Source organism: Physella acuta, unplaced genomic scaffold, assembly GCF_028476545.2.
Source record: "Physella acuta isolate Inbredline_101_S28 unplaced genomic scaffold, ASM2847654v3 ptg000922l, whole genome shotgun sequence".
Taxonomy (NCBI): Eukaryota; Metazoa; Mollusca; class Gastropoda; family Physidae; genus Physella; species Physella acuta.
The window spans coordinates 144408-153578 of NW_026732439.1; the positions used below are offsets into that span (position 1 = coordinate 144408).

Consider the following 9171-nt stretch of genomic DNA (forward strand, 5'->3'; position numbering starts at 1 on the left):
ATCCACATAGGTGCGCCTAACCCAGGCAAGTATCTAAGTCGATAGTAAAATAAATATCTTTAAATTGACAATACAGTTTTTGATAGATTCGAAACTTTCGTTCAAAACTGATTTTTTTTCTAATGGTCAAACACGAATCACACAAATTTGAGAGCTTTCTAATCTAATCGTTAGTCAAAACCTCCAGTTTTGACATCAGTTGTCATCGCTTATTGCTCAGACATTGTTAAAAAAAAACCTCATTATTCATAAGACTTGAATCACTATCAATTAAGTATTTGGAGGAAGGGCGCAAAATGATAACACATTTTAGGCTGTTTGCTATACTAGGGAATCTTTTCGATACCCTATATACAACTTAAAGCTGTTTTTGTTTTTCCTTTCAAGAGTTTGAATTGAATCATACAATTTTGATTTAGTTTAGCTAAAGCATTTAAAACAAGACAAGCAGGTAATGTTTAAATCAGACGTCTTAGCATTCTACTCAGAAGTCGTTTCGTTATAAAGAGTTGTGTTAGCAATAATAATAATAGTATGCAGTGATTTCCAGCCTTACCTTGAAGGTAATAATTACCCGCAGTTACGTAATCATGACCCGCTGTTATGCAATAATCACCCACCGCCAGTTCAAACTAAAATTAAGACACACAGGTAGCAATAATATCCCACTAGTACGCTATGATGATATTGGTATCAAACTGTAGCCTCACACACATCAACATCTACGATAAAAGATCCCACAATAAGGCTTCAAGAACAGTCATCAAATAAATAGCCAAGTCAAAAGTACCAAAATAAGGCCTTAAGATCAGTCATCACATCAACAGCTACGATAAAAGTCCCACATTAAGACATGAAAGATCAGTCATCACATCAACAGTCACGATAAAAGTCTCACAATAAGACATGAAAGATCAGTCATCACATCAACAGCTACGATAAAAGTCCCACATTAAGGCCCGAAAGATCAATTTTTAAACCAACAGCTACGATTAAAGTCCTACAATAAGACATGAAACATCAGTCATCACATCAACAGCCATGATAAAAGATCCCACAATAAGGCATGAAAGATCAGTTATCACATCAACAGCCACGATAAAAGATCCACAATAAGACATGAAACATCAGTCATCACATCAACAGCTACGATAAAAGTCCTACAATAAGGCATGAAACATCAGTCGTCATATCAACAGCTACGATAAAAATTCACCTCTCCACTTAGCTGAAGTGCCATTGGATGAACGCACCAGACTTAAGTGCTATATATAGATCTTGTCTACCAGTGCGTGTGTCCGCTCATCAGTCCTGAGTCGTCTGCAATTTGACAACCCGTCAGCGCTTTTTTTTTTCAAATATAAAAGTTTAGCGTAAACGTGCTTGAGAGGTAGAGTACGACTCAGCTCTAATGAGTACCTGTCAACGTGAGTAGGTAGAGTACTAAACTGCTTTGAGTTCGTACTTCTCTTATAGGTACCGGAAAACTTGAGCCAGTAGAGTACAAGACTGTCTTGAGCGCACTCAACTCTAATAGGTACCGGACAACTTGAGAGGGGAAAATGAGACAAGAAGTCTCCATGTAACAAACATCTTGCATGCATCTGAAGACAGTGATTTTAGTTTATGTCAAACCACTTCTTCATCTGCCCTAATGACCGTCTGTGTAAAAAGGTAGATTTTTGTGTATACGTGTGAATCTAGTTTATTAAATTGTAACAGAAGCTATATGATTATTAAATACAACTAGTACATTAATGTTGTTTTTTTTTTTAAAGAATAAGTAACATGAGAAATAGATTGAGATTGATCTTCATCTTTTCAGATATTTCTCAAATAAATGAGAATTTGAATGAGGAAATGAATAGTTACGTGAAATATGGTTTGGCCCAGAGCTTGCCCGACAGTCTACATGACCGACAGTTTACATGACCGACAGTTTACATGACCGACAGTTTACATGACCGACAGTTTACATGACCGACAGGCTACATGACCGACAGTTTACATGACCGTAATTTTACATGACCGTCAGTTTACATGACCGACAGGCTACATGACCCACAGTCTACATGACCGACAGTTTACATGACCGACAGGCTACATGACCGACAGTTTACATGACCGTCAGTTTACATGACCGTCAGTTTACACGACCGACAGTCTACATGACCGACAGTTTAAATGACCGACAGTCTACATGACCGACAGTTTACATGACCGTCAGTTTACACGACCGACAGGCTACATGACCGACAGGCTACATGACCGACAGTCTACATGACCGACAGTCTACATGACCGACAGTCTACATGACCGACAGGCTACATGACCCACAGTCTACATGACCGACAGTCTACATGACCGACAGGCTACATGACCGACAGGCTACATGACCGACAGGCTACATGACCCACAGTCTACATGACCGACAGTCTACATGACATGACCGACAGTCTACATGACAGTCTACATGACAGTCTACATGACAGTCTACATGACCGACAGGCTACATGACCGACAGGCTACATGACCGACAGTCTACATGACCGACAGTCTACATGACCGACAGTCTAAATGACCGACAGTCTACATGACATGACCGACAGTCTACATGACAGTCTACATGACAGTCTACATGACAGTCTACATGACCGACAGTCTACATGACCGACAGGCTACATGACCGACAGGCTACATGACCGACGGGCTACATGACCGACAGGCTACATGACCCACAGTCTACATGACCGACAGTCTACATGACCGACAGTCTACATGACCGACAGTCTAAATGACCGACAGTCTACATGACATGACCGACAGTCTACATGACAGTCTACATGACAGTCTACATGACAGTCTACATGACCGACAGGCTACATGACCGACAGTCTACATGACCGACAGTCTACATGACCGACAGTCTAAATGACCGACAGTCTACATGACATGACCGACAGTCTACATGACAGTCTACATGACAGTCTACATGACAGTCTACATGACCGACAGTCTACATGACCGACAGGCTACATGACATGACCGACAGTCTACATGACAGTCTACATGACAGTCTACATGACCGACAGTCTAAATGACCGACAGTCTACATGACATGACCGACAGTCTACATGACAGTCTACATGACAGTCTACATGACAGTCTACATGACCGACAGGCTGCAAAACATGGAAGACAACCTTAATCCCAATCTTAAAGCGAAAAAAAAAACGAAATTTATGTTTAAAACAAATTTGTTTTCTGAACGATTTTTTTAAAATCAGAAAAACAAATAGCGTCTTGATCGATTGAGTGAATTAGGGACAGGGGCAGACAAGGCTGGATTCTTTTCATGTGAGTTGGGGGGGGGGGGTGAGTGGGGGAGAGATACGTTGAGGATATGTAGGGGTAGGGAAGATAATTGAGCTGAGAAAAATGTGCTGTTTGGGTTATCTTGAATGAGATAGGTTTGATGGCGAGGGGAGGGGAATAAGACGCAGGGATATAGATCCTGCACTGTAGATAAGTTTAAGCACTGAAGTGCTAGATCGTCTTTGGGGATGGACGGGGTGAGATAGGGTTAAGGTAGCGGCGGTGGGTGTAATAAAGTAAGTGGGTTGTTTTTTTAAACGATATCTTAATATATTTAAGCAGCGCATCTGACATTTTGAATTTTTTTTTCTTTTAAAATATGTGGAGGCTGGGGCATTCGTGGTGTTTTTTTTTTTTTTTTTTTTTTTTTTTTTTTTTTTTTTTTTTGTTAAGTTATCTTAGCTAATATCTAATTAAACATAAGATTTCAAGTTTTGTATTCTGTAGTGCTAAAATGATTTATCTCTGTTTATGTCAAAGTATGTTGCTGTTGAATTGACGTGTAGGGGGGGAGGGTGAAGGGGGATGAACATAGCAGGTGGTATTGCAGATTGATTTAGCTGAGAGGCTTAAAAAAATAGTAGTTGTGTTATTTTAGATCAATATTTGTTTTAATTATCTCTGCTTTTGCGTGGGGATTGGTGCACGGGCACTACCACCTCTCTCTCTCTCTCTCTCTCTCTCTCAAACAACCCCACACCCCTACCCACCTCCCAGATATAAAACGTTGAGGAAATATTGTGAAGATCGAGCGTGGCCTACCCTGCCATACCTAAGTCCTTCACGTCTGAGGACAGCCAGAGCTTCTTCCAGGCATATCCACGCCTCCCCCACCCCCACCCCACCGAAGAAAGTCTAACGATCTATATAGAAAATATATACTTTTACCAGTGTCCGCACCCCCCCCCCCGGAAAATTTAGTCCACCCCCCTGAAAATATCAAGTGCCCCCCCCCCCCCGGAGAAATAAGTATGAAAGAAACACTGAGTACATCATGTGCCATGATCATAATTAAAGGTCCCGATGTTTACCAACTGTCGTACGAGTAATCAAAGACCACGGACGGTAAGCTGACCACATTAGTTGCTATTTATTTAAACATGTCCAGTCTAGTTTCCCTGGCCTGGTAATCTAGGTCTAAAGATTTATGCTCGTCCTCTTACATGTTTTAAAACATTTGGTACACTTAAATAAGCTAAAAGGTAGATAAAGTAGAGTTCACCTGTTAATGCTACCTTCACATACAAAGGGTGGATGTGGTCGGTTTTCCTACCGTGCTATGGCTCACTAAAAAAAATCATCAACAATGCAGCATTTATTTTCTTGTTGCTAAAAAAAAGCAACCCAGAGACTTTCAATCAAAAAGTTTAAAAATAAAATTACCCAACTCCCAAAAGAAAAAGAAAAAACTCACTAGGAAATAACAGCAAGACACCACTTTGCTGAGATATCACCCATACTGCTAGTGTTTTGATTACACAACAAGATAACCCCCCCCCCCCCTACTGGCTGGGCCGTGTTTTCTGGCATGAAGAGACCGTACTTTTGTTTCTCCGGAAGTAATTTGTTAAAACCACCACTTTCCATCAGAAAATTAACACACACAAAAATTCAGTTAAGGATAAAAAAAAAGATAAGAGTAAATAGCTGTGTTAACGAGCTTTGTCGAGAAAAAAAAGGAATTTTAAAAAATGAGTTTTTTTTCACACTTCTGATTTTTAAAATTCTGGCAACTTTTTTGTTTTCTCCTAGGCGAAGTTGAAGTAGAGAGGACGACAAAAGGTTGAAAAAAATAAAAACTAGGAAGATTACTTGCTGTTGAGCAGCTACGCATGCGCGAACACACGCATGGGCGTCGACTCCAAAGGAACACTTATTTGAGGAAATTCCAGCAGACTTTAAAATTTATTTGCCAAAGTATGTTATTTACTCTAGCCAGGTGAATTAAATTATCTAGAATTTCGAAAAACTTAAACAGATTGAATGAGAAGCCTTTGGCGTTAAGGTGTGTTAAGGAAATTGTATAAAGGACGAGCTTGTCCATAGAGACTTTAATGGGGTTCTTTGTAAATAGAAAATTGTTGATTTCCAGTAACGTAAGCTATACAAGAGATGTTTACCGAGTGTGGGGAATTTGTAAATGAAAATAAATGGGGTAGATAGATGAGTTTACCTGACTCTAGACGGAAACGGAAATAAAAATAGAAGACAGGAGACAGAAAAAGCAAGCAGTGGGAGGAACAAACGGTGCATTGTAAAATTTCAGAGTTCTGCAGTTCTGAGTTTGTTATAATAATTTGAGCAGCGGGTAATGAGTCAGGAAGGTGTTTTGTATCCCGGAAATAAAGAAAAGTAATGGCGGCTCCTGGGTCGACTCAGCTGTAGTGAGTATCTAACGAATTCATGGAGAACAAATAAAGAAGGTCTAACCTTTGTATGAGGCACACGATTTTCTACAGATGCAGTGGCGATTATAATCTATATTTCATTTTAGATTTTATTATTTTATTATCTCTAAATAATACTTCATCTAAATAAATGTTACCAGTTGTAAAATAATGCATTATCAATACCATTTACATGTATATACGAAATATATATATATATATATATATATATATATATATATATATATATATATATATATATATATATATATATATATATATATATATATATATGTGTGTGTGTGTGTGTGTGTATATGTATGTATGTATGTATGTATGTATGTATGTATGTATGTATGTATGTATGTATGTATGTATGTATGTATGTATGTATGTATGTATGTATGTATGTATGTATGTATGTATGTATGTATGTATGTATGTATGTATGTATGTATGTATGTATGTATGTATGTATGTATGTATGTATGTATGTATGTATGTATGTATGTATGTATGTATGTATGTATGTATGTATGTATGTATGTATGTATGTATGTATGTATGTATGTATGTATGTATGTATGTATGTATGTATGTATGTATGAATGTATGTATGTATGTATGTATGTATATATGTATGTATGTATGTATGTATTTATGTATTTATGTATATACATATGTGTGTGTCTATTTAATTAATTTTTTTTTATTTATTTATGTATATACCACATCCTAACTAGGGAGCATTTGACTATGATGACTATTGATGACTAGGCCGTAGTTATAGCACACACAACATTGTACCTCTTTTTACGATTTTGAATCATAACACGACCTGTATTATACGCAGTTTCTGTATCTAGTCATTCGTGTAACTTATCTCCTAATGTTTTCTCACATACAATCAAAGCTTCAGGTATTGATTACATTGATCACACCAGTGAGTGAATGTGTTCTGGTTTACTCTATGTGTACGGTATTTAGAGCTGCAATTATTGAATATAAATAACCGAAGTTAATTAATCCGTAAGAGATTAAATTGCCTGTTATTTTTATTTTCTAATCTCTAGTTATCACATCATAAACAATATCGATTAAATTATGCTCCTAATTATCACATAACTTGTAAAATATAAATTACAAGAATATAGCAATGTTTTTAACGTGTAGGCCCATTGTATATCCTATTTATTTGAATAGAGCTGTTACTGGATGGATTTAGACAGATTGTTAACCTACATTATCTTAGATGATTAAGATACATGATCTTAAATATATTATTATTTCTAGATAAATATTTTTAAAGAAGAAAAGTCAATAAGTCACTATATATCACAACTTGATATAATTGAAGATTTTTTTTTCCTTAACACTTCTAGCGAAGTAGGAAATGCTTCTTTCTTATTGTTAGCGCTGTTTGAAAAAGAACAAAACGTCGGTTCTGCTTAACATACCATTTATAACCACAACGCTTACCTTTTTTGATGTTGGAGTTAGAATCAGCCAGCTTCTTATAGACAATGTTGAAACAAAACAAACATTTTAATCCGAATTTCACCGTTGAATATCTTTCTGTAATGCCCAATATGTTGTATTAAGTATCCAATATCCGTGTATAGTGAATTAAACACTCGGGTTTTTAATCTTATGTATCATGAATTGAACACCTTAATCCAACATTCAGGTAGAATGTGTGGGACACCTTAATCCAAGTAGAGTGTATTGGACACCTTAATCCAGGTAGAGAGTGTGTCACACCTTAATCCAGGTAGAGAGTGTGTCACACCTTAATCCAGCTAGATTGCGTGGGACACCTTAATCCAGGTAGAGTGTGTGAGACACCTTAATCCAACAGCCAGGTATATTGTGAGACACCTTAATCCAGGTAGAGTATGTGGGACACACCTTAATCCAGGTAGAGTATGTGGGACACACCTTAATCCAGGTAGAGTATGTGGGACACACCTTAATCCAGGTAGAGTATGTGGGACACACCTTAATCCAGGTAGAGTATGTGGGACACACCTTAATCCAGGTAGAGTATGTGGGACACACCTTAATCCAGGTAGAGTATGTGGGACACACCTTAATCCAGGTAGAGTATGTGGGACACACCTTAATCCAGGTAGAGTATGTGGGACACACCTTAATCCAGGTATAGTGTGTGGGACACCTTAATCCAACAGCCAGGTAAAGTTAACAGCCTTGCAGTTTACTGCATGTGTGAGAATATTTTAACACCGCTAGCCGCTTTACCTGTATAGGTGCCACAGCGGGGATTCGATATCTTCCGTTTATTTATATTTTGTGTAAATAAAATGTGTTTCTATAAACTTGAAGGATTTTGTTTCTTTTAACAGCTTGTTGTACTAATTACATTCTGACACTCTAGGCTCAAGAAACTATTTAAAAAAAAATAAAATAAAAATAGTTACAATAAATACAATTTATTTTCGATTAAAGCATTTAATTAATAAAACATGGCTTGCTAGTTTTTACGTGTTTCTTTTTTTATTCTTTCAACAACAAAAAATTATGTAACAAAAACGTAATGCATTATTGTTTGTATGATATTTATCTTGGTTTTTTAAAGAGCTTTTTAAGAGAACAAAACACTGCTTTAAAGAAGGCATGTAGCAGCATGCGATTTAAAGCGCAATGATAAAATCAATCTGCCCTAATTTCAGAACACTTAAGAATATAATTCTGTTCTAAACAAATGACCGGAAACTTTAGAAACTGAGCGGGCTAATTAATGTCCGAACGAACTTTTTAATGAATGTCCGGATAAGAACCGCGTAATGAATTTCCGGATGAAATTCGCCTAATGAATGTCCGTATGGGATCCGGCAAATGAATATCCGAATTCGAACCGCTTAATAAATGTCAAGATACGAACCACCTAATAAATGACCGGATGCGATCCGTCAAATGAATATTCGAATACGAACCGCTTAATAAATGTCAAGATACGAACCGCCTAATGAATGTCCGGATGGGATCCGCCTAATGAATGTCCGGATGGGATCCGCCTAATGAATGTCCGGATAAGATCCGCCTAATGAATGTCCGCATGGGATCCCCTTAATGAATATCCGGATAAGAGCACCGGTGTCCTTGTCCTGGTCCAGCTGTGAAGACACGGAACTTAAGTTGCACCCCGCTCACCCCTGCACCACGGCTCACACACCAACCTTACGTCGCCGCTCACGCCAGTGGCAGACTGCACGTGCGGCTCTGGAACCACTGGATGGAAGATCGAAGCGTTTGAACAGTCGGTGTTTACGTCATTTACCTGCCAGTGGGCGCGTGGTTGCTTCCCTTGGTTGTTGTTTTGTTTTAAATTTCTTCTTATTGTTGCTTCCCTTGGTTGTTTTTTTTTTTTAATTTCTTTTTATTGTTGCTT

General features: G+C 37.8%; 1 protein-coding gene across 1 annotated transcript in view; it reads right to left on the reverse strand.

The window, feature by feature from the left end:
- LOC131953441 (uncharacterized) overlaps window positions 1–8843 on the reverse strand; it is a 98118-nt gene extending 89275 nt beyond the window's left edge. The window contains exons 1-2 of the mRNA XM_059316625.1: window positions 8743–8843; window positions 7242–8167 (exon numbers count right to left, since the gene is read on the reverse strand). The gene's annotated coding sequence lies outside the window, so the exon portion shown is untranslated. The remainder of the gene's footprint in view (window positions 1–7241; window positions 8168–8742) is intronic.
- Between the last annotated feature and the right edge of the window lie 328 nt (window positions 8844–9171).